Source organism: Podarcis muralis, chromosome 5 (genome assembly GCF_964188315.1).
Source record: "Podarcis muralis chromosome 5, rPodMur119.hap1.1, whole genome shotgun sequence".
NCBI classification, from domain to species: Eukaryota; Metazoa; Chordata; class Lepidosauria; order Squamata; family Lacertidae; genus Podarcis; species Podarcis muralis.
This window is the reverse complement of record NC_135659.1, coordinates 83,123,382-83,150,043: the sequence shown is the minus strand read 5'-3', so window position 1 is coordinate 83,150,043 and position 26,662 is coordinate 83,123,382. Positions and strand designations below refer to the sequence as shown.

General features: G+C 44.6%; 1 protein-coding gene across 2 annotated transcripts in view; it reads right to left on the bottom strand.

The window, feature by feature from the left end:
* The window catches only part of PTPN1 (protein tyrosine phosphatase non-receptor type 1), a 90,355-nt gene that overhangs the window by 63,167 nt on the left and 526 nt on the right, over nucleotides 1-26,662 (bottom strand). The window lies entirely within an intron of this gene.

Here is a 26,662-nt window from a genome sequence, read left to right as displayed (position 1 = left end):
ACCAACCTAGCAGTTCGAAAGCATGTCAAGTGCAAGTAGATAAATAGATACCGCTCCAGCGGGAAGGTAAACGGCATTTCCGTTCGCTGCTCTGGTTCGCCAGAAGCGGCTTAGTCATGCTGGCCACATGACCTGGAAGCTGTACGCCGGCTCTCTCGGCCAATAAAGCAAGATGAGTACCACAACCCCAGAGTCGTCCGCGACTGGACCTAATGGTCAGGGGTCCCTTTACCTTTACCTTTAAAGTTGCAAGTTACCCAAGGCCTGAAAGATTCAATGAGGGCTAGAGACAAGTTTGATGAAAAAAACGCCTTATATGCACATGAACACATTGTCCAACTCAGATAAGCATGACTGCTTACTTAAAGGTGCTATTTATTCTGGATCTCGGTTGCAGATTTCTTACCCAGATGATTCAGAGAGACACCATGTATGTTTTATTAAACTTGCTCCTTGCTTCACAGAAGCATAGGGCGATTCTAGCCTGTTCTCTCCGATGCACATTGCAATCTGCACAATCACACACTGTACTTTTCTCAAATGAGTTATCAGAATAGATCTAAATGGTTCTAAGAAAATGGTTCTAAGAAAAACTTTTCTTTTCTTTGGAAAGGAAGAAAAGCCGCACAATGGAGTGCTCATTTTTTAAATCTTCAAAACCAGTTTAAGAATCTCAGGTAGCAAATGGCACCAAGAAAAAGTCAGATATGATTAGCGAATGATGAAGACTGAATATATCTTATACTGAAGTTAAAAAAGAGACCTAGAGATTCAGGAAAATAAAAGTAAAATTGCTAGCATATCTGTGAAAAAAGTTATACCAAAAAATAGGAGGGGGAGAGAGAGAAGAACCAGTAGAATTTAAAGAATAGTACAGAGAAGGGAGAATGCAAAAATGTTATAGCCCAGAAATAATCTGCTCTGCTGGAGGAGGCTTGGATGGGGTAAATGTCCCTCTGCTTAATTTTTGAGGGGAGTACTGCTGGCTGGGCATAGCTTCCAACCCAATATTCAAGGAGGAGGCAGATACAGTGGTACCCCGCAAGACGAACGCCTCGCGAGACGAAAAACTCGCAAAACAAAAGGTTTTTTCGTTTTCGAGTTGCCTCGCAAGACGAATTTCCCTATGGGCTTGCTTCGCAAAACGAAGCTTGCCCCGGGGACAGTGGGTCTTCTCTTTTGAAGCAAGGGGCGGCGGGGAGATCGCTTCTCCCCACCGCCCCTTGCTTCAAAAGAGGTCTGCCCCCGGACCTCTTTTGAAGCAAGGGGCTGCGGGGAGATCGCTTCTCCCGGTGCTCCGAAGCGGGGTGGGGGGGCGGGAACACCTGCCCCAGCCGCCGGGCTTCGTAGCGCTGCTCCGAAGCGGGGTGGGGGGGCAGGAACACTTGCCCCCGCCCCCGGGCTTCGTAGCGCTGCTGCGAAGCCGGGCGGGGGGCGGGAACACCTGCCCCAGCCACCCCGCTTCGGAACGCTGCTCCGAAGCGGGGTGGAGGGGGCGGGAACACTTGCCCCAGCCACCGGGCTTCGTAGCGCTGCTGCGAAGCCGGGCAGGGGGCGGGAACACCTGCCCCAGCCACCCCGCTTCGGAACGCTGCTCCGAAGCGGGGTGGGGGGGGCGGGAACACTTGCCCCAGCCACCGGGCTTCGTAGCGCTGCTGCAAAGCCGGACGGGGGGTGGGAACACCTGCCCCAGCCACCCCGCTTCGGAACGCTGCTCCGAAGCGGGGTGGGGGGGGCGGGGACACTTGCCCCAGCCACCGGGCTTCGTAGCGCTGCTGCGAAGCCGGGCGGGGGGCGGGAACACCTGCCCCAGCCACCCCGCTTCGGAACGCTGCTCCGAAGCGGGGTGGGGGGCGGGAACACCTGCCCCAGCCACCCCGCTTCGGAACGCTGCTCCGAAGCGGGGTGGGGGGCGGGAACACTTGCCCCAGCCACTGGGCTTCGTAGCGCTGCTGCGAAGCCGGGCGGGGGGCGGGAACACCTGCCCCAGCCACCCCGCTTCGGAACGCTGCTCCGAAGTGGGGTGGGGGGGGCGGGAACACTTGCCCCAGCCACCGGGCTTCGTAGCGCTGCTGCGAAACCGGGCAGGGGGCGGGAACACCTGCCCCAGCCACCCCGCTTCGGAACGCTGCTCCGAAGCGGGGTGGGGGGGGGGCGGGAACACCTGCCCCAGCCGCCGGGCTTCGTAGCGCTGCTGCGAAGCCGGGTGGGGGGCGGGAACACCTGCCCCAGCCGCCGGGCTTCGTAGCGCTGCTGCGAAGCCGGGCGGGGGGGGGGGCGGGAACACCTTCTGAAGGCGGGCGGGGGGCGAAAGTCTTTGTCCCCCCTGCCTGCCTTCCCAGGGGCTTTTAAATCGCCCCGGACAGCGGAGAAGTCCTCCGCTGTCCCGGGGCGATTTTAAAATGCCGCCCGCCAGCATTTTAAGATCGCCCGGACAGCGGAGAAGTCCTCCGCTGTCCCAGGGTTTTTTAAAATGCTGGGGGTGGGAAGAAAAGCCCTTGTCCCCCCCCCCAGCCTTCAGAAGAGGTCCGGGGACAGTCTGTCCCCGGACCTGGTCTGAAGGCGGTTTCCCTAGGAACGCATTAATTGATTTTCAATGCATTCCTATGGGAAACCGTGCATCCCAAGACGAAAAAACCGCAAGACGAAGAGACTTGCGGAACGAATTAATTTCGTCTTGCGAGGCACCACTGTAATCACATTATTAGAGGTAATAAGAAGCATTGCCTACAATTCCAAGCCTTTTCAGTTTAAGGTTCGAAAGACAGCTTATGCAGCACGGGCACGCCATGAGAAATAAGGAATTTGTTACTAGGTCCAAAATTCACTTCTCAAGAAGCATGCTTGCAAGACTGAAGGTTTTCCAAGGGCTAATTCAGACAAGGCCACCTACCATTACATCTTCAAGTATTCTTGTTTTCTCCCCCATGGATTCACCTAATGTGCTGCTGCATACTGACTTACAGAGTGAAAATTTGTGCTGCAAAAGTACAAATCTGAAATCCTGGAGAGCCATGGCTAGTCAGTGCAATGATAGAAAGCAGTTTCCTATCATTTATGCCCTTTATCTTTGCTGCACAAACGGCAGAAGAGCAGGCACAGCGATAATCCAAGGAAGTGAGAATCTTTTCAGTTTAGTGACCAAGCAAAGCCATGCCTTCACTGGCGGCCTTGGTGTGTCTTGCAGTAATGCACTGCTGCTGTATCATTTACACCAGGGTTTCCCAAACTTGGGTCTCCGGCTGTTTTTGGACTACAACTCCCACCATCCCTTGCTAGTTGGATGAGTGGTCAGGGATGATGGAACTGTAGTCCAAAAACAGCTGGAGACCCAAGTTTGGGAAACCCTGATTTACACCAATGTGTTAAAGGCTCAAGAACGTTAAGACAAACTGGACCGAAATGCAGAGTGTGCGTCCCCCACTTTTTCCCATACCAAGAAAATTAAGACTTGTGGGCAAAACAAGTTAGACAGCCTGCAGTTGGTAGGCTTGTGAAATGAGAGTGTGTTTGTTTGCAGAGCTCCAACCCTGTTTGCAGAGCCAAGTACAAGCAACTAGCAAGGACTTGCATCTCTAAATATAGAAGAATCCTCTTTGGAAGATCACACAACTCCCATGACATTCCTCCCTGCAGATTTCACCTTCCAGACCATGTCGACACACCTTTACCACTGTACCCTGCAACTAAGCTTGTTCCCTCGTCGTAATTCACTTTTCATCTGCATGTACCATTATCACTTACTAAATCCCAAAGAATGATTGAGAGATTACCTCAAATCCCTGTTGGCCCTGAAACTTGAGAACACATCTAACCACCAGCATGAAGATTTAATAACCCGGGTGGATAAAGTGAACCGTCCACCTTTCCAACTGCAAAATTGTTAGTCTAGTAGAAGGAAGCAAGTCTACATGCCTAGGAGGAGAGTATAAAAGCAAACAGAAATATAATTTACATCAATTTATACTTGAAAAGCATGCCGGAGAAACCACTTGCCAAGGTAAGAGGGAAACGAATGGTACATATATTCATATAGTAAACAGGACTCTTTTTTAATCTTGTAGAATATACAGTTTTCATAGTTTTAAGGGAAGGGTAAAGATGCTACTGTTTTGGTAGATACCCCTAGGTCTATTCAATCAGCTAAATACAAAAAACCTGGCAACTATAGGTGACCCAAATCCAATTTAAAAAGCAAGTTGATATGTGACCACATAATGCCATGACAATATCATGGCTTCCCACCATATAGGGGACATAGACACTCATGTGTTCTCACCAGGGCGAGTGTGTGCTGCACTCTTCCAAAGCTGATGGAAGGTGCTCCATGCCACCTGAGCCTCAAGCAACAGCCATGGACCTAGAAGAAGCCCCCAAGCTGAGTCCCTGCTCCTTCGGAGAGTGTGCAACCCCATCAAGAGCAGGCCATCTCTCTTCCATCCAGTCCAGGAACTGTTCACTAATAACACCTCAGTCTTATCTGGATTGAGCTTCAGCTTGTCGGTTCTCATCCAGTCCACTACCGAGGCAAGACCAGCACATCCATTGCCTCACCTGAAGATGTCAAGGAGAAGCAGGGCTGTGTGTCATCAGCATATTGCTGACAATGTACAGTGGTACCTCGGGTTAAGAACTTGATTCGTTCTGGAGGTCCGTTCTTAACCTGAAACTGTTCTTAACCTGAAGCACCACTTTAGATAATGGGGCCCCCTGCTGCCGGAGCATGATTTCTGTTCTCATCCTGAGGCAAAGTTCTTAACCCGAGGTAATATTTCTGGGTTAGCGGAGTAACCTGAAGCGTATGAAACCTGAAGCGTATGTAACCCGAGGTACCACTGTACTCCAATTCGTCTGATGACCCCACTCAGTGGTTTCATGTAGATGTTAACCAGCACGGGGGATAAAATCAAACCCCGAGGAACCCCAACCATATATACTCATCCCTCCTCACAGACAAACACTGCTTTTCTCCCACTCCTTTATTTACATGTCTTCTGTGGTCACCTCCTGCTCTCAACTCACTTTTCACTGTAAAGCCAGGAGGTTGCAGCCAGCTGAATTCTACTCAGAGTAGGACCCACTGAAATTCATAAACCTCAGTTAGTCGTGTCCATTAACTTCAATGGGTCTACTCTGAGTATGACTTGCACTGGGTAGAACCCGTGTGTGTGTGTGTGTGTGTGTGTGTGTGTGTGTGTGTGTACACATGCACATGTCACAAATACAGTGGAATAGAGGTCTTTCAGCAGCGACGCCCGTTCCTTTGACAGAAAACAGGAAGCCAAAAGTCTCTTCTTCAAAGATTCGTTTCTAAAATAGATTGCTCATCTTCTACCTCCGCCCACAAAAAGGTCATGCTGCTTTTGATGCCTTGGCCTGCGGCTATGGAACTCTACCATGAAGTACAGTCAGGGAGGTTGGGATTGAAGAATGTTTCTCACATATAGTGTAATTAGGCTGTAAACTTGTGTCTTAACCACAGCTCTTCAGCTTTGCAGTTCCTGCTTAAAGTATGGCATGTCCATTAGCTGAGACCCCTATTAATACTGGTGCATCTTGCAAGACCTTGCTTCCCAAATTCCATGTGCTTCTTTCTGTTTGAATGTGGTTTGAACTTGTTGCATCGTTGTTATCTATATAATAGACAGCCCACATTATTATTATTACTTTTCAAAAAATATTATTTCTTTTGCTGCCCCAAATAGAACATGTGCAGCTCACAAAGCAAAAATTCAGACTACAACGCACATGCACAACCAAAGAACTGCTAATATTTAGATAGCTAATATTCAGCATGTCTGTTAGCAACTGTTGAATCCCTCCACTCCCAAACAACGGCACAGATCGCACTTGCCGTTTTGGTTTTCCTTCTGACTTTTGAATCCATTGTTCTTTAAGTTTCTGACACCGACACATTTAATGCATCACATCAGCAATCGGAGCCAATATAAGACAATGGCTTGTTTCTCTCGCTACTTGAGGACCACACCCCAGGACCACAACAACACCCTCAGTGGAGAATTAGGTTACTCTTCCTCCCTTACTTAACCTCTGGAAGGAGAAACCTTTAATCTCCAAGGCTATTTGAGCACCTCAGGATCAAAAAATGTCTCTCCTCCGTCTCATAGTGGCTGCAAAGCCCACAGCAGGAGCAGGAGCTGACTCAGCTGATAGAGAAACAAGAACGGAAACAGCAGCACAACACCCATGTTACAGATGAAAGGGGCGAAACAGCTGCTGCACACGGCATGCTTTTTCCAGCTCAGCGGATCAGAGGAGCTTACTGGCTAGTCACTTGGCTTCCAACCCGCTTAAAAAAAAAGTTCTTCCTCAAGAAGGGATGCTGACGTATGGAGGAGGAGGTGGGGCAACGTAAACAGCGAGAAACCCTCAGAATGGTGGGTCAGAAAAGACTCAATAACATAGAAAGAAGGAAGCAAACTGTGAACGGTCTAGGAAATGCTGACTAGCACAGAAGGAGGAATACAGCATGTGTATATGAGGATACATGAATGCTACTAGCATCCAGGCTGCCAATAAAGTCAGCAGCAAAATTTACATCAAATTGGACTGGTCTGGAGACACAAGCCAAATGGTTAGGTTTTTTCACTCTGGTATCTCAACAGCCACTGTTTGAAAAGTTATCTGGCTGGTGACAACAAACTTCTGAACTATTCTTCACTCGAAAGAAGAGTGAGCAAACTTCTCAACATCTGCGTATCTCTGCTTCCTTTTACCCTCCACTTCTCTCCCCTCTCGTCCTGAAAAATGAAAAGGGGACCTTCAGAAATAAATCTGAAATAGTTCACAAAGAGACTGCTTACATGCATTTCCTGTCCGCTTGCATAAGAAACAGGAATGTCATGTACTGTACGTGTATGCTAATGCACAAATTTGAAATCCTGGAATAAACACTATTATTATTTTTTTAAGCAACCTCAGCTTGCCCTGCTCCACAAACCTCTCACCTGGTTTTAAATATATATATTCACATCTTGTGACATTCCATGTTGAACTGTCATTGTATTGCACCATGTTAGCTTTTCTTTAGAATTGCAAACAGGAAGGTCTGTGCTTGAAATAATTTTAAAAAGCCAAATATTTTTTTCCCTGATGCTGTTGAAAGGAGAGAGCTTAATGAATGATGACAAGCTTGCATTAATATATGCATTTTCTGTTTATGCGACCAACGCAACACAATACAAAAGAAATGGATTAAATACCTATTCAGGGCCAGCTAATGCTATAGTCTGAGCAATCTAATTACATTAAACAGATATATGGGCTTTTAGACTGGAGTGATTAATACGGAAATAAGCTGATGAATCAATTTGGAAGTTTTTACTCATTCCAGTGCCAAGAGGCACACACATTTGCCAGTCTAGCCAGCTGAAAGAGGAAAATGCATGTTTGTGCACATATTGTTGAGATATTAAGCCCCTCGGCCATGATTTGCCAATCTGGTTCTTAGTGTGAACTCCCCAATCCAAACCACATTATGCTCAACTGTATTCCAATACCAGCGTCCGAAACTCACATTGTTCTAGGTGCCTTTTGCAACAGGGAATTTCATTAATGTGAGCAGTTTCTGAACTCTGGGCGCTGTACTGCGCCTAAGATTTCAGATTAAAACTGCTGAGTAGAAGGAAAAGAGGACCTTTTTCTGCCTCCCCACTTCTAGCTACACTCTGAAGACTAGAGAAGAATACTATTAAGAATATTATTAAGAATATTAGGGGGGTGGGCAGGGGAAGAACGGCTTTGTATTTTAGCAGTCTTCCGATGAGGACTAGACCATGTGAAAAATGAACATAAGATTTTAGCTGCAGTTCATTCATTTTCAGCTTTGTATTCTTGTTACTAAAAAAGCGTCCCTAGATGCTCCATTGCGGTGCCTCTGACCTAGGTTGAAGGTGCCATTTAGACCCTAGCTTTCACATCTCGGTTTCTAATACTGGCTAATACACAAGCAAAGGACTCCCAAATAGCCTCCGGGATGAACAGCAACGGAAACTTCTGCAGAGTACTCTGTAAGCTCTAAGAAACAGGGAAAGGGCTCAGCCCCACTCCTCAATGTGGACAGTAGGAGCCTCTCCCTTTAGTCGCATCAGCTAATAGCTCCAATCCTTAAGCCAAGACACCATAAACTGATGCATAAGCAGAGATCAGTGGAGAAAGACAAAGTTAGACAGTCCGCAGTGACCCTTCATCTCCTCCTCAACTGAAATAATCAGTTGCTAACCAGGTGCTTCTTATTGCTTTCTGTTCCAATATGCCTGCCAAGCTCCAGTCCTAGGCCAAGAGAAAAATAGCTTTAGGTCCTTGTGCTGCACTGCCCCACACTTGCATTGCATGCCAACACCTAGAGCGTTTACACGTAATCATAAACACAGCACAAAAGTTTAAAGCCTTCCAAACAAAAATCTAGTAATGCCAGTAAGATGTGTTGCTAAGACCAGGTAACATTCCGAAAGGCCATGTCAAATAAAAGAACTCACTTGGCACTAAGCCTTGGAAACTGAATCCCAAATATGGGGCAGCATTACCTAGTACAGGAGTAACTAAGGTGGTGACCTCTGAAGGCTGTGGACTACAATTCCCACGAGCCCAGGCAATCATGGCCAATGAACATTGCTGATGGGAGTTTAGTCCAACCACCCTGGGGCAGGGGACCAACTCTCATCCGCCCTGACCATTGCCCATGCTAGCTGGGGTCGATGCAAGTTTTAGTTCAAGGTCTGAAGGGCACCTGATAATTCAGTTTAGGTCCCAGTCTCATGACACAATGGCCGGATGAAGCTGATCATCAACAGATCAGTGCCAAGTGCCCTCTCCAGCATACTGAATTGCTCCTTAGCGTTGTGGAGAATGAAATTAGTTGGGCAACGGCTGGAGCTCAAATGACACAGAACTTATTGTGAAGATGATGAAACAAAGAGTACACAGGCATGCCTACCACACAACAGTGAGGACTGCATTGACCATGTTCACCCTGATGGATGCCCTTAGGGTCAGGGTATGTGCAATCTTTTTGCTCTTGGTCAATGCCTCACTTCTAAATACTGTTTTACAGTCCTTAAAAGTAAGAAGAACAAGTGTCTTATCTCACAATATTCAGAGGGGTAGACATGTAAGCCACTTGTAGCAAACACCATAAGGTGACTTGGGGCATCCTGAACACCCATTAATTGTACATATTAAAATTCTTCAAGGTGCCGGACAAGACGAGTCGCTGTGTCTGCTGCAACAAACCAACATGGCAACCCCTCTGGAAATTGTTAGTTGCCAAGATGGCGCTGTTAGCCTCACTTTGAAAGATGAGGGAAGCACAGCCCTGATTCAGAGGCAGGGACACAGATCATTGGGTCCAGCTTACTCAGCAATGTCCAAGATGACTGGCATTAGCTCTCCATGATTTCAAGGAGGGGGCATCCCCAGCTCTGCATGGAGATGTGGGGATCAAACCTGTGGCCTTCTGCAAACAAAGGAAGTGCTCAACCATTGAGCTCTTTGCAATGTGGGTGAAGAGCAGACATTTTCACTTCTCCTAGCATGAACTGTGCTTGCCAACAAGGCAACTGGCCACTACATTCCCCCCCACCCCAAAGGCAAGAACAGATTTATTCAGCACTGGTTTCATCTTCTAATCTCGGTAAGTGATTTCCACCCCCTCCTTGCAAACGTTTAGGCTAATTACTCGGCATTCCTGTAAGTGATGGATGACATTATACTGCACTTCTCATCATTTATATGAAGAGTGGGTGCAAAGTATTTGAAAAATAATCAAGTTTTCCCCCCTTTTCTTTTATACAATCAAGTAAAGCAGAATGTTTTTCAGAACCAGCTGAAGGAGGAGGTGCCAGGAGGTTTTTAAAGCAGCCGTTGGGCATGTATGCTTCTCAGTGACTGAAATGCACCAAATGAATATTTTAACGTAAAAATGTTTTAGCTTGAACGACATTGGGCAGAAAATGGGTTTCCAGACCAAATGATATTTGCTTCGTTTGCTCATGAGGAGTCATAAACTCGCTGGATAGCCGTGTGCAAGTTCATTCCCTTTCCCTCATCTACATCTGTCATGAGAGCAGTCTAACCATAGTAAGCAATGCAGAAAACACACACACACACACACACACACACACACACACAAACACACAAAGACTACACAGCTGTACCTTGTGTAGTACATCACAAAAGGATATATATAATTATATATTATTTGCACTGAAGTACTTATCAATTTCAAGCTCCAAGGCAAGTGTGTTCCCACAATTTTACCTCCAACATAATAGTTATGCCACCTTTATATGCACGGTTCACTGAAAGTTCTTTTGCAAAGCCAGTTTGAAGTCACCAGAGCAAAGGGGGGCGGGCGCTTAATATGGTTCTACCACAAGTTCAGCGCAAAATTCGGCTTCATTAACATTACTCATAAGTGCTTTACGTATTGCTTGTTTTCCGATTGCTGAAAAGCCGTAGTAAAGTTCACTAGCCGCGATGATGCAGTAATACTTTGCTAGACTTTCAGGGGAAATACATTAGATGAAATCATTAATGTATTTTCCCCTGCAATACTAGCAAAATATGACTTTAATTCTTTTCCCATGCAAGAGATTAAGCATCACTAAGCTTCTGCATCGTAGTTTATGTTATAATCTCCATAAAGTAATTACTGGTTATAATCTCCATTTCAGATGTATGGGAATTAAGACGGTAAGGCCACCAATTCTGTAAACCTCCACAGGTCTACTCTAAAACAAGAAGTAAACTACATGAACTACTTTCTGTCTATAACCCAGAGTTATGTTTATTTATTAATAATTATTATTACTGTTATTATTATTCTATATCACCCTTCACCCGAAAATCACAGGGTAGTTTACAATATAAAAACACAAAAATGCATAACATAATAACAAACAGAAGCAATACCTTCCTCCCTCCCCCCCCCCCCCCGTTTAAAAGTCCACAAATTATTTAATTAGCTAAAGGCCTGGGAGAAGAGGAATGCTTTTGCCTGGCGCCTAACAATATGTAGCAAAGGCACGAGGAGAGCATTCCACAAGTGGGGAACCCTTCCACCAAAAACAAATAGATCAGCATAGGGGCAAATTAAGAAGCACAAATGAGTAGGAAATATTAACTGCAAGTCTACTAAGCTAACAAGCGATCAGGTTCACATACCGTTTTAAACCACAGTTGAATTTAAGTATGGTTTAAAGGTGAGCACACAGTATGGTGGTACACAAGGCTAAAAGAACAGCCCACTCCTGCTAAACTATGGTTTTGCTCTCCAAACAAACCATAAGTTGTAACCAAGCTTTGATGTTGGATTACCACTAGTCATTTGATCATGGGAAACCAAACAATGACCTCTAAGAATCATAGAGTTGGAAGGGACCTGGAGCGTCATCTAGTTCAGACTTCCTCAACCTCGGCCCTCCAGATGTTTTTGGCCTACAACTCCCATGATCCCTAGCTAGCAGGACCAGTGGTCAGGGATGATGGGAATTGTAGTCTCAAAACATTTGGAGGGCCGAGGTTGAGGAAGCCTGATCTAGTTCAACCCCCTGCAATGCATTACATCATATTCGGATGAAATGGCCAAGGCAAACCATGGCTTGGCTTTTGGCGGTGAAGCAGGCGAGGAGCAAGATTTTAGTCCTGTGCGCTAGCAACACTGAACATCCGCCTTTAAAACAAAGCTATGCTTTAAAATAAAGCTATAGCTTTAAAACAAAGCTATGCTTTTCTTGGGAGAAAAGCGATGACAAACCTAGACAGCATCTTAAAAAGCAAAGACATCACCTTGCCAACAAAGGTCCGTATAGTTAAAGCTATGGTTTTCTCAGTAGTGATATATGGAAGTGAGAGCTGGACCATAAAGAAGGCTGATCGCCAAAAAAATGATGCTTTTGAATTATGGTGCTGGAGGAGACTCTTGAGAGTCCCATGGACTGCAAGAAGATCAAACCTCTCCATTCTGAAGGAAATCAGCCCTGAGTGCTCACTGGAAGGACAGATCCTGAAGCTGAGGCTCCAATACTTTGGCCACCTCATGAGAAGAGAAGACTCCCTGGAAAAGACCCTGATGTTGGGAAAGACTGAGGGCACAAGGAGAAGGGGACGAGATGGTTGGACAGTGTTCTCGAAGCTACTAACATGAGTTTAACCAAACTGTGTGAGGCAGTGGAAGGCAAGAGTGCCTGGAGTGCTCTGGTCCATAGGGTCATGAAGAGTCGGACACGACTAAACAACATGCTTGATTGTGGTTCACAGCGATAGGTGAACCAGAGCAGAGAGGAAAAAGCATAGAAAACCAAACCGGATAATTACCTGCAACCTCTCAATATTTCTTTACCAGCTTTTCAAACCATTTACAGCAATATAGCTTTGTGCATCTTTAAATAGGGGTAGGAGCCGGGATCAGTTTTCCTTATTTTTATACGCATTAGAGTGCACCTGTTGTATATATCCTACCTCTAAATCCTCGTGTATTTTAATCACGGCCACAAATGCTGGACAACTGTTTTGAAGCAGAAGGGCTGGTGAGACAAAGCATAGCTCAAGAGAAGTGAAGGGCTGCTTATACATAGCCATACAGAGTGCTGGGCAGAGGAGGGGATCAAAATCCTGTGTTGGCACCCGACATGTGCCCAGAGAAGAATAATTATGCCAAGATGCACAGATTACACACATTAAAGACAGTCTACATATATTAAGCAAAAAATCAACAGAATAAAAATACATGGGTGTATTTTTTTAAAAAAAGGAAAGAATAGAGATTAATAAATAGATCAATCGGTCAAAAGGAGGTTGAATACTCTTGGAGCATATTCTTCGCTAATATATAATTTCTCCTATAAAGTAAGCATTATAAATCAGTATGATTCACTTCTAATGCATATATTAAAACAATACGAGCAGGAGCAGAGCCATAGGACTGTAATTTCTCTTAAACTGTTCTTAATACTGCATTTTTAAATTGCTGTAAGGATGGGTACGAAACTGACCATATAACAACAAAAACAGCAACACAACTAGAACAGTTGCAAAATACCTAACACATACCTGAGATCTGAAATCAATATATTAAAATAATAATAATCAAGAAGCAACAGGTTTTTACCATGTTCGGTAAAGAAGATCCACTTTATTATAAACTTAACCTGTCATCACCTCCCCCTCACTATCTCTCTCTCTCACACTTATTCTAATGCGATGTATTCCTTTGGCAAATTCTTACATTTTCTTCTATCCACCCTTTTACAAATGGCAATGGTTTAATCTCCCCCCCCCCCCCACTTTTTTTTTGGCCAGCAAAACGCTTGCTGTTATGACCACACATGAAACTAATTCTTTATGCTACACGTTTAATGGAGCCATCTATAAAATTCAACAGAAAAAATACCAGATCCTGTGGGGTCTCATATTCTATAACCGGTGTGATAATTTATACACCCTTTTTAGTCTCAGAACAACAATATGGCCTAGTCCGAGAGTGTGTGACTGGTCCAGTCTTACCCCAAAAGCTTTGTAGCTTTGTTTACAAAGCTGTTGTACTACCAACCTTACTATATGCTTGTGAAACATGGACCACTTACAAACACCATCTCCAACTCCTCGAAAGATTCCATCAATGGTGTCTCCGAAAATTTTTACACATCACTTGGGAAGACAGGCGAACTAGTATCAGTGTATTGGAAGAAGCAAAGGTCACCAGTGTTGAAGCAATGATTCTTCAAAATCAGCTTCGTTGGACTGGTCATGCTGTGTGGAAGTCTGATGATCATCTTCCAAAGCAACTACTCTATTCCGAACTTAAAAATAATGGAAAGCGTAATGCCGATGGACGACAAAAGAGGTTTAAAGATGCTCTCAAGGCAAATCTTTTAAAATGTAGTATAAACACTGACAACTGGGAAACACTGGCCTGCGAGCACTCCAGTTGGAGAACAGCCTTTACCCAAGGTGTCATGGGCTTTGAAAACACTCGAACTCAGGACACAAGGGAGAAACGTGCTAAGAGGAAGGCACGCTTGGCAAATCCACACTGTGATCAACTCCCGCCTGGAAATCAATGTCCCCACTGTGGAAGGACCTGTGGATCCAAAATTGGCCTCCACAGTCACTTATGGACTCATTGTTAAAACCGTGTTTATAGAAGACAATCTTACTCGGCTACGAGTGATCCCCAAAGAAAAAGACGACCCCAAGAGCGTCAAAGGCGCAAGGGGATTTGAACAGACTTATTCCTGCTCCAAGTCCAATGTATTCTGTCCACAGTGTTTCCCTGGCTGCTGATCAAAGACAAGGGCAGCCTGTTCAGACAGACCGCTGCCGTCTGAGATGTTATTAGATATTACCCACATACATGCAGACCCATCTTGGAAGCCTTCAGATCTATTACTTGCTTTCGAAAACAAATAAATAAAACCGGAGATTTCTAAACTGATTGGCACTCAGATATCTTTCAGGCCATTATGTTCCTTCCCCTGCATGCTCCATTCAGTACATGAAGCCTTGCTCTAGATTCCTTGGTTGTTGGCTGCAAAGTGGAGAACCCACCACGGGGATATGCCTGCCAGGCAAGATCCTTCAAGCACTGTGTGCTTTTAGATGCTTGGAAGCAAAGCCGGCTATTCAAGAAGGCTTTAGCAGAGTACTTGCCCTTTTTGTGCTATGTTCATGCCGTTCTCCTTTTAAGCTAATTGGCTGGTTCACATGCAACAGTAAACCACAGTGTAGTGCCACATGGACAAGTCCCAAGCACTCGCCCTCCCTGCATGGCCAGAAGGAAGAGGACATCTGTGGAGTTTGCATTCGGTTTCAAAGAACCTTGGCTTAACATTACGTGAGAAACAGGAATCCTGGTTTAAAACAACAGCCGCGGTACAAGCAAACATCAACCCATGGCTTATAAAACTGGCTTGTTTAAGTCTTCCTCCAGTGGGACAAGGGAGGACATGAGGACAAAGCTTTGCTCAAGGCCATCCATGTAGCTCTAAGATGAGCCAGGGATTGCAGTGCCATGGGTACAGCGGCACTCTTGAGGACCTCCCTTGGTGCCTACAAAGCCCCTGGCCTGGATCTACCAATGCCCAATCACTGCCTCTTTGTCATGAGATGGCAAGGGTAGTTACACTGATCCCCTTTGCAAAGCATAAAGAGCTGAAGGGGAAGTTGGAAGAGGTACACTCTCTCTCACTTCCTCTTTCATCTCTATGTGCTTTTCAGCTTGTACCTAAGCAGCTGAACAGAAAGTGGAGCAGATGAATGGGAAAGAGGTAGTGATCTGGGAGACCAGTGGAAGGAAAATGGAAAAGATGTGCTTACATATCAGATTTCATAAAATGGCTCCTCTGGAAATTGTATAATTGCCCCCCCCCCAACAAAAGAACCATAAAATCACACACCACCTCTGTCTCCATTGACTGTAAAGACTCATGGATTCAGTTCTCTTCAGTGCAGCCATGGAACAAAAGTGTGCATCTGAGGCATGGATTGTTATGGGTAGTCAAATTTCATGAACTTTTTTTTTGTAACAAGGGCACCCCCTTAAAACTGCCATCAAATCACAGGTTACCTCTATGTCCACATATATATTCTGCAAGTCAAACAGCCAATAAATAATTTCAGGATGCTGGGTTTTGTCTTCACGTGATTCTGTGTTTGCTGGCAAACAGAGAGAACACATACAGCTCTGAAAGTAGTCACCTTCAGGTTGGCACTTAAATTTTTGTCCCATTTGTATCTTACTTGGAAGACCTAAAGTTAGTTTTGAAATCTCAAAACATTTCAGCCTAGGTGCTGTGTCCATCACAGCCCTTTGTGACAACTCTAAGCCACCTAATACCGCGCAAGATAGCAACAGATTATCACCAACAACATTTAGTCATGTGAATGAGCCTCATTCCATTCACAGCGTACAATCTAACCACAGGCAGCTATTAATGCCTTATGAAGGGGTAACCTGTTTACATATAGACGGTAATCACAGATACACGGTAGTTTTGCTTCTATAAGAATTTACCTCCGCTGGCAATATGCTAGAAGTAGTATTGGTTATGCATAGCTTGGGATATTCCTGGGTTCAGGAGCACAGCAACCTAGCAGTTTTTGTTAAAGGCTGGTTTCTCTGCCTTTCAGGCCTACTGCAGAAAACAGAACCCATACACAACACATAATATCAACCGACTGATCACAGCAAAGGGTGGCAAGTCCATGAATGAGTTTTGCCAATTGAGAAATAAGTGAAAAGAATTAATAGGCTGTAAGAACAAAAACTTTGCTCCTCCCTCTCCTGAGTCCAGTCCAAGGTTAACAATAGTAAAAGGAAGGCTTCTGATAATTCTTCCTGCCGTATATTTGGTGGGACAGCAACAAAACAAGTCTCTGTGCATATCAAACCAGGCACTAAATCAAGGTGACAACAGCCAGCAACTTTCAGCTTATCCAGTGCCAAAACAGTGAGCCCCGGATAAAATCAAAACACATGCATAGACGACACTGCGAAATATCCTCCTCCCAATCTGGTACTTTGCAACAAACATGGTCAATGGTGGGAATTGTAGTCCATCATCTAGGTTGGAGACCCCAACCCTGAAGTGTCTGTTCTGTTTGTCCTAGCTGGTTGATCCTAGCTGGTAAAGCTGTCACTTGTTTTCTTAACAGAATAATTTTTGTCATCCCTAAAGATCTGACTGAAGTACTGGGTTAATTTCCGTTTTCCACATTTTGTAATATTTAGGAACAAATTTGCATGTGGCATTTGAGTCTGGAGAGGATGAGTCACCCGAGCTTTGAAAATGATGAGTTCATTTTAAAAGTAAGAACCCATTAAAATTAACACACTGGAAAAGTTGCAGACAGATTAGAGGGTTGGCTTTCAAAATTAATAGGTCCCAAACCACCTCCTCCTCCTCCTCCTCCTCTAGATTTTCACAAAGATTTCGAGATGCAAGTTTCCAAAGAACATGGTCTGTAAAATGCTGGCTTCCAGTTGAAAAATATATCCATCCCAGGGCCCAACGCTCTAGGCAAGTAGAAAATTGTGACCACGAGAAAGAAGATTACAGTAGTACAATTTGTAGGCCTTTAATCTTCTGCTGAATCCAACCTTATTTTCAAAAAGCCCAATTTCTACCATTACAGAACTTTCTGTGCCTGAATAACTCATGTAGATTGGGATGGCCTGCCCAAACTATATCCACAGAAGTCACGTTATGCTCCCTGACGCTGCTGTAGAGTTCACTATCAGAATTTTGGATGTTTCTTACAAACTGTTTAGGATTTGATTATACCAGAGACCAATATTACTTAACTGAAAACCTCATGGCATTTTAAATAAAAGAAAATGCTGTTTTAATTCAGCATTAGCTTGAAGGCATGAGGCCTTAGAAGTGCCCAAGTTTTTAAGAGACCAGACTCTACAAGAGTCTCACAAGCTGCTCCCTTGCATCTATTTTCAATTCTTAGGAACTTCAGTAATATTAATTGCTACTTTAACAGGAAATTCTCTTCAGATACCACCCTCTTGCTTATAAAGAAATTGCCAAAACTTGCTTCCCTTGGCTGCCAGCTATTGCTCAATATCCTTCACATTGAGAGTAAATACGCTAGAGATATCCATGTACTAAATGACATGTTCTGAAAGGCACACCATTAGCTTTGTCTGAAAGATTATCACCTACTTAGAAGCAGTGTTAAAAACTGAGATATTAAAGCTAGGAGCTGAATGGCACCTTAAACCTAGGTTACGGGCGCAACAACGGAATGTCTAGGCACACTTTTTTATAACAAGAATACGAAGCTGAAAATGAATGACCTGCAGCAAAAATCTTATGTTCATTTTTCACATGGTCTAGTCCAGGGGTAGGCAACCTAAGGCCTGAAGGTCGGATGCAGCCCAATCGCCTTCTCAATCTGGCCCATGGACGGTCCAGGAATCAGTGTGTTTTCACATGTGTAGAATGTGTCTTTTTATTTAAAATGCACCTCTGGGTTATTTGTGGGGCATAGGAATTCATTCATTTCCCCCCTCAAAATACAGTCCGGCCCACCACATGGTCTGAGGGACGGTGGACTGGCCCATGGCTGAAAAAGGTTGCTGACCCCTGGTCTAGTCCTTCCCCTGCCCGCCTCTTTATATTCTTAAGAGGGTCTCTGCTCCAGGCTTCAGAGAGTAGCTGGAAGTGGGGAGGCAGAAAAATGTCCTCCTTTCCTTCCACTCTGCAGTTTTAATCTGAAATCTTAGGCGCAGTACTATGTGACTAGTGCTCAGAAACTGCTCGCACTAATGAAATCCCCTGTCACAGAATGCGCCTAGAACAACGGGTGCTTCGAACACTGCTTAGAAGTCTCCTATAATCTGGCACTTGTCACTGGCACTAGGTTGGGCCTGGCCACCATGCTGCTCAGGAGATATTAATGGACTACAGCTCCCACCAGGTTCAGGTGGCATTGTCAATGGCGAGGTATGGTGGTAGCTGTAGTGCAACAACATCTAGCTGGTACCACGCAGGCCACCCCTGCTCTTTCTTTGATACACAGTGTAAGCCTAGGCATGCTTGTTTGCATGCAAGTCCCACCGCTTTCAATGGGCTTACAGCTTGGTTTAGCATTGCAGCTGGCTGTTTCTTTCAGCCTGCGAGCTACTTATGCCACATTTATATGAACATAAAGACACCTTGCTGAATCAGGCCAGTGGTCCACCTTGTCCAGTAACCTGTTCTCACAGTAGCCAACCAGAGGCCTGTGGGAAACCAACAACCAAGATGTAAGAGAAAAAGGACTCTGCCTTGCAGTTTCCAGCAACTGGTATTCAGAAACATTACTGGCTCCAACTGAGAAGGCAGCACAACAGCCTCCCTCGTGGCTAGTAGCCATGAATAGTCTCATTCTCCATGTTAACATCAACCCATATCCTAAAGTCTAGTTCTCTCATCAGGTGATAAATATGCGTCTAGACTGCGCCACTTAAGGAGGAGACTCAAGACCAAAGTAGATGTGGCAATAATTGCATGGGTGCAATTAACTTGCATGTTTTTTTGCTACACATGTAGCAGCCTCAGGGGATCCTCCGACAGATCCAGATCACAGAGGCTGGGAGAGAAGAGTTGTAACCCTTTTCCACGAAGTTCCTCTTTGCTTAAGAAGAGAGAAACCTCCCTTGGTGCCAATGCAGGCTTCCTCCCTGGTGTAAATAAGCCATTGATTGATTGATTGATTGATTGATTGAATGATTGATTTTATACACCACCCTATACCCGGAGGTCTCAAGATAAACTCAAAATATAAAACCACAAAATACACAAGCACAATAAAAACAGCAACCCAATAACCCCATTAGGGGACCTTTCGGCAGGGGTCACAGGAAACGGTAAGATTAAACTCTTATTATTATTTTTATTATTAAAAAATTTAAATCCCACTTTCCCTCCCAAGGGCAGCTCCTTAGCATCATCCTCTGCACTCATGGTGCTTCACAGACTCCTATTTGCGTTTTGTTTTAAACAAGCACATTTCTAGCATTCATGCAATTAACATCACAGAGACTTCAGTCCAAACTTATGATAGCATTCAGTTAAAGTGTGTTTCAACATACGAAACAGAGATGGATAACCTGAGCCCAATGGCCATGGTTGATAAACACTGTCGTCCCACCACATGTGGAATCCAGCGAATTCATCAATCCCTGGCCTAAAGTCCAAAATACACCTGAAGTCCGTTCGACCATATCAGGTCTGGTCTGTTCGTCCACCAGAATGAGATGGGTTTGTTTTTCGTATGATGGAATTCTCCACAGGAATTCTCAAACACAGAAAACTGGATGTCAAAGAGGGTGATTTTAGCATCATTCTCTCTACACATCATTCTCTTTATGCGTAGAATTTCCTTTCCCCAAAGGTGGGTATTTGCACGGTGAAATGCTCACCTGCACTCTGAAGGGATACAACCAAGATGTAAGTTTACTGCCTCATCAGCTGCTTCCCAGAACTAGACCACTGTTGCTTCAAGAAAAGTGGCGAGCTATTTTGAGTATTTTCTGAGACATTGGTACAGGCTGGAAAACAGATTGGATTCTTTGCCTTTGTCCTGGGCATCCTTCCCAAACTCTTATGCCCTGAAGAATTTGTGGCAAACCATCTGGCACAAAAATGCCAAAGTACTTTCAGTGAGAACCCTGTGTCATATTCATTCATGTCAGATTGTGTAATATATGAACAGGGAACTGATATTTTATTCTTTTTCAGAAAGAAATGTCTTCCTTCTCCTGCCCCCCTTTGGTTTCTCTTTCTTTCTTTCTTTCTTTCTTTCTTTCTTTCTTTCTTTCTTTCTTTCTTTCAGTTCCTTCTCAAAATGCTCACATTTCATTGTTTAATTTGGAATATCACTGCTATTGGTCAAATGTAGTTCACCCCATGGGAGCGGAGAAGATACAACCTCAAAAATTGTAAGTCATGCCAGAAATCACATGAAGGGGGGGTATAAATGCAGCCAAGTTAATAAAAGTATGTATTATTATATGATACAGCGGTACCTCAGGTTAAGAACTTAATTCGTTCCGGAGGTCTGTTTTTAACCTGAAACTGTTCTTAACCTGAGGTACCACTTTAGCTAATGGGGCCTCCCACTGCTGCTGTGCCGCCGCTGCACGATTTCTGTTCTCATCCTGAAGCAAAGTTCTTAACCCGAGGTACTATTTCTGGGTTAGCGGAGTCTGCAACCTGAAGCGTCTGTAACCTGAGGTACCACTGTACTGCACGAAACATTCTCATTTCTGCCAGAAGGCTCACCTCTATGCTGGAGTTACATGTCAGAGACTGATTATCCCCAACGTCTGCTTAAGCATTATAGTGTTGCTTTGCATTTCCCCCAAACAAAAAGTGTGACAGGTAAGTACATGGCTTTTCAGTTTTTTTATGCAATGACTTCCCAGAAAAACTCACCAAGCTCTTTAAACTCAGGGATAGTAATTGGCAGTGATGTCCATATGTTTTTAAAAAACAGACACCAAAATTTTTTTCCAATGCCCTAAATAGCAATTAGGCTCCAATTGGTATTAGTCCACTAAACAAGTATGTTGTGTTAATTTTTCATGCAACATAAATCCATCAAAAGGTTTTTTTTCCCCATTAGCCAAAAGTAGTTGAACTGAAATATTTGATTAGGGAGGAAAAATCAATAAAGCACATTCAATAAATCACAGAAGCTGCCTACTTCCGCTTTTTCCTGGTTTCTCCCTCCTGTTGAAGCCCCTACTCAACATCCCAGACTCTTCCAGTGCCACCCAAGCTATACATACATAAATATATATATATAGCCAGACACTTCCATAGATTATTACAGCTGGCCTTTAGTGCTGGCATGAAAATAGTCGCTCAGCTAGTAACTTTTGGCAAATCAGCACAACCACCAGGCAGAAAAGCTTCTGGTAGAGGAACAGATTGTGCTGTAATTTATCTGTGTGCAAGAATTTGTTTTCACATAGGTATGCATGGGAAGTAAACACTTGTGTAAGCTTGACGTGTCTGTGGACTTACTTGCTAGTGTTCAGCACACGTTTACTTTTATGTAAAGCCACAGATGTGGTGTACATAGACCACCATTCCACTGCACAACTCCAGTCAAGGCAAGGCCTAGAACTCCACCATAGGCAGCTGTTCAACAATGATTTTAATTCTTCCTAGACCTTCGGAAACAGTTGTAGTGGTTACAGTTATTTCCAATGGAGGAGAGCAAAAGGATAATCAGAAAATGTAACACTCAACATATAGTCTGGAGTTGCATGCATACTACATAGTTCTAAAGACAGCATCCCCTTTTATTAAAAGTTCATGTATAATAACAACAACAATAATAACAAACTTTTAATTGTATCCCGCCCTCCCCAGCCGAGACTGGGCTTAGGGTGGCTAACATCAAATAATCACACTGATATAAAATCAAACATTAAATCACCTCTTAAAAACAAATCAGGATAGAATTAAAATCTGAATTAGTTGGCTTTCCGCAGGATTTGGGTTGGGAACAGTAAAGGCTCATCAGGCCCAACTGTGAGCACTGATCTTATATGGGCCTGTGAGAATGCTGGGAGGCCTCTTTCGTACTAGTTCTTATACCAAAGGGGAAGGGGAGTCAGGCTAAGCCCTGACCAAAGGCCTCTAAAGGCAAGCGGCCTATAAAACTGAAGGCATAGTGTTTTATTCCAGTCTTATGACCAAGGCAAGGAAAGACGTAACAACCCCAGACCCCTTGAGCCCCACACAAATATTGGATAATGACTTTACCGCAGGCAGGGACCATTTTAGCCCCCATCTGATATGGGGGAACAGGGCAGTGGGGGGGGGATGGGGCTTTATCAGGCCGTTTTCAATGGTGTTTCAAATATATACAATTTCACTTAAACACGCAGTGCCGTGAAAGGTAACTTCTAGGTAAATTGGGAGTTGCCTGTACTACATTATTAACATTTATTTAGTGCCAGCCTGGGTTCAAAATGAGCAGGGTGCCAGGCACCTTTTACGCCTAAAGAGTCTCCATTTGCGAGCACCTCCCGAAGTCTGGGTGCCATTTTTTGCGCCTGGCTGGCACTCAAGGATTACTGAAATGTATGTGCTTTGAAGCCTCAAAGTACCGTATTGGCTCGAATATAAGCTGTACCTTTAAAATTGGGGACGGGCGGAGAAAAAAAGAGAAAAAATACCCAGATATAAGCTGCTCCATTCCTGGCTGCTCCTGGCTGCACACTGGGCAGGGTGGGGGGAGCCGCGCTGCGTTGCCCCTTCATTGCTCTCCCCCTTCCCAGCCATGGGGGAGAGGACGGGGGACTACGCTCTGGGCAGTCGCTGCGCTCCTGGCGCTGTTTGCCCTGTGCTCCTGGCTGCATACTGCAATGTCGCGAATATAAGCCGCACTTTAACTTTTCACAGTCAGAATTGGGGGTGGGGGGGGGTTGAGGCTTATATACAGTATACGTTAAGGATCGACAATATGTTTCACAATAAAGAGTTGAGGGTTTTGAAAACTGAAGCATGGTACCAATATTTTTATTGTAAATACCATATTAAACATGTATTTACCGTTTCTGCTAAAAATGTGATATTAACACTGCATGACTTATGTGAATTGTGTATTAGTTCATGCTGATCGAAATAATAAATAAAAAGTGTTGCCCCCCCCCACTCCCCAAAACGGCGACTAGACATTCTGTTTTGGCACCCACAATCCAGATCCCAGAAACCGTTTGGCTCCTATCCCAGTTTCTAACACTTGAACTGCCCACAGCAAACTGGATTCTAAACCCAAAAGCAACTGATGAAGCTGTTTCTCAGGCAAAGGACCTGCGGCTCTCCCAATGTTTTGGATTCCAGTTCCAGTGCCAACCAGAATGGCCAAAAGTCAGGGAGGATGGGAGTTGATGGCTACGCTCTACCTCTACCTCTGGAGCCAGTATGTCTCTGAATACCAGCTGCTGGGAGCCATAAGTGGGAAGACTGCTGCTGCGCTCATGTTCACTTGCAGACTTCCAATAGGGATGCTAGAATGGATGGGACATTGGCTTGATCTAGCAGCCTCTGGAGGGCCACAGGTGCTTCGTTCCTGCCTTCTAGGATGAACAGTATCTTATTCCAACAGCATATTTTCCCAAGGTTAGATGCAAACATTATTGCTAAACCAGAAGTGGAGAGGAAGGAGTACAGAGATTCCTCCGTTTGCAGACGGGATCCATTCCGGAGCTCTGGTCGGATCCTGAGGTTTCTGCAAGTGGAGGGACAACTTCTGCGCATGTGGCAGTAGAGCACTTCTGCGCATGTGCGCACGGCGAAACCCGGAAAAACACTTCCCGAAGGATACGTAACCAGAGGTGAACGTAAGTAGAGGTACCACTGTACAGCTGTGGGGCTAGGTGCCATCCCACCGATTCATAATTTGCTTCTGCCACATGGACTATACCACAGGTCTGTTTGTTTTATGGGTGCTACACACATACCTGGCAGCCCACCTAAGAAGCACCCAAAGGCCAGCACCACAGAGATGAAGCGAATGGATTTGGCTAGGTAAGAAACAGCGAAGGGAAGGCCACTGCGGCAAAGGTTGTTTTTCGGGTGAGGGGAGGACAGATGAACAGGCGACTGAGGAAAGCCTTTGAAAACGAAGGAGTTTTTTGAGAACAATTTACTGCAAAGGCAAGCTGGCTTGATAAAAGAACGTGGCGATGATCCCACATGCAGCATGTACCTTTGTGTCAAAACTGAGCAACCCGCCCACATTTCCACTGAAGGACTTGGTGAACCTAAATATTTCAAACTGCTGTGAAGTTTGCTGGTTTATTCAGGAACTGGATGACTCTGTGTAAGACTGAAGCGGGGGTGGGATGGGGGAGGTTGGGCAGTTCAGCTCCATGGTCTATTCAATACCTGACAGCTCTACTGACCCCAGCACAGGTGAGAATGTAAGTGTTCTTCAGTGACAAGTGCACTAGAGAAAACATTTAGACGCATTTCTCCAAGGCCAAAAGATGCCAGTGTTTATTTCTGACCTGAACTGAACTTGAAGCTGCGATCGTGGAACAAGTGTAGACATTTTTCTAAGAATTAGCAGTTAAGTTTTGCAGCACTCTCTTAAATGTGCCTACTGTGCTTTTAGCAACAAAGTGCTCACAAATGCTGTGAAGTGCTACCACATTAAGGAGCGATTTTATGCAAAGCACATGGTGTAAGACTAGAGAGAGAGAGTGCAGCAGCCACCTTGACCTAATTTCCTTACTTTGGGGGACATAATTTACCATCCAAGTGATACTATACAACGAAGCTACGAGGAAAGGACAAAATTAGATTAAAGCAAGAGTAACGGGCTACGCTGGTCTAATGCATTTTGCAAAGTCCTTTCTGAGTGTTGTGCCTTCACGGTATCTTCTGTTCCAAGGACATTTGGGCGGGGGGGGGGGTAACAAAATTCTCACACTGAAGAACATAAATGCCACAAGAAGAATCACAGAATTGTAGAATTGAAAGGGACACCCCAAGGATCATCTAGTCCAACCCTCTGCAATGCAGGAAAAAGAGCAACCCCCTACCCCAAGCCATGCACAAACCTAAACCAATCGTGCATCCCAATCCCACTTGCAGCTAGGTGTGTTGAAACCAGCTGAAATCAATGGGCTTAACTCTGCAAAGGCCTGCAGTCTTGATTTCTAGTTCAGTGGTGCAAACATCATTGCTCACCTTCCAAGTTATGCAAAATATTTCTCTCAATCCTTCATAACATAACCGGAAGGAAAGGAATTGATTTTGCAACCTTTCCATTCTCCAAAAGCCCCAGGGCAAGGTATAAATACATTCACCTCCCCTGCAAAGGGAGTAGTAGCAAAGCCCAATCTCACATATTGATTTAGCCTGGCAGCGTATGAACTAAAACCCCATCAATATCCATTAAAACACATCTTACAAACGCCATGCCAAAACAGATGCTCATTAAAGAATTGGGTAGAAAGCCCTCCTCTCAACCACACCACTGATTCACCCAAAACCCCGAGGCAGCAAAATATTTGTACAAGTATTTGTGCACGGTTATTAAAAGATACACAATCATTTTTTATAACAATGGCAACTGATTTCAGTGACTATTCTTGCCTGTTACTTCCTACCTAATGCAACTTACGCGAGGAGAGAATTGTTCCAAAAAACTTGTTAAATATATGAGCATGACTCCAATCTTCAGACCACTGTTATGCAATAGCGTTAGGGAACATTTTCAAAATTAAAGTCAGCATTATAAAGACTGACAAAAAAAGGATAAAAAAAACATATGCATGTATCACAAAATATCCACACACAAAAAGATATTAAGGTTAATCAGGTTCCAGGTAGGCTACCCTTATTAGGACAAGAATATATAGGAATATAGGACAATAAAGCAAAATATGCTTGTGGAATTGAGACGCAAACAACTCTTAATGTCCTTAGCCGGGGAAGGATGTAAAAAAGGTTATTTAATTCTAAACCTAGACTACTGGAAGACAAGTAGAGTAACACTCTTCCTCACAAGGGGAAAAGGGATTACTAGAATTATTTCTTGGCAGGGCAGAACGATGAGCTCAACTATTTCTGTTTTAGGAAGCTGTTAATTAGGGAAGAACAAACGGAGAAAAGAGTTATCCTAAGTAGATTGCGCACAGACATGTCTGGGAGGGCATGCCAAGAGTCAGTCCCCCTCCCCAGCCCCCAAGAAACCTTGCACAAGGGGGCAGAGACGCTGGAGGGGTTTGGAAAGAAAGAGCGTTGCTTCGAGGGGTAGAACAAGGATAAAAACAACGGAGCCTCTCTCACGCTTCCCAAAGCAGATGTGTTAGAAATGAGATAAAAATGAAACACACCAACAAGACCCACAATTGTAGCAGCATAATCTCTAAAGGGCTCGACAGAACATGACAGGGTAGATGCCACAAAAGGGAAGCTGACCCAAACCGGCGAGCGCACACAATGCGCTCCCTTCTATGTCTTCCATGCTAGCCAAGCAACAAGGGAAAGGGGGTCAGAAAGTGGGGCAGCAGGAGAAGGGGGGCTCTCCATACACACACACACAACCCAAAATTAAGGCTGAGGAGAAATGCAGTTTTTTTAAAAGTAACACAAAACTCTATTATGAGTGAGAGGAA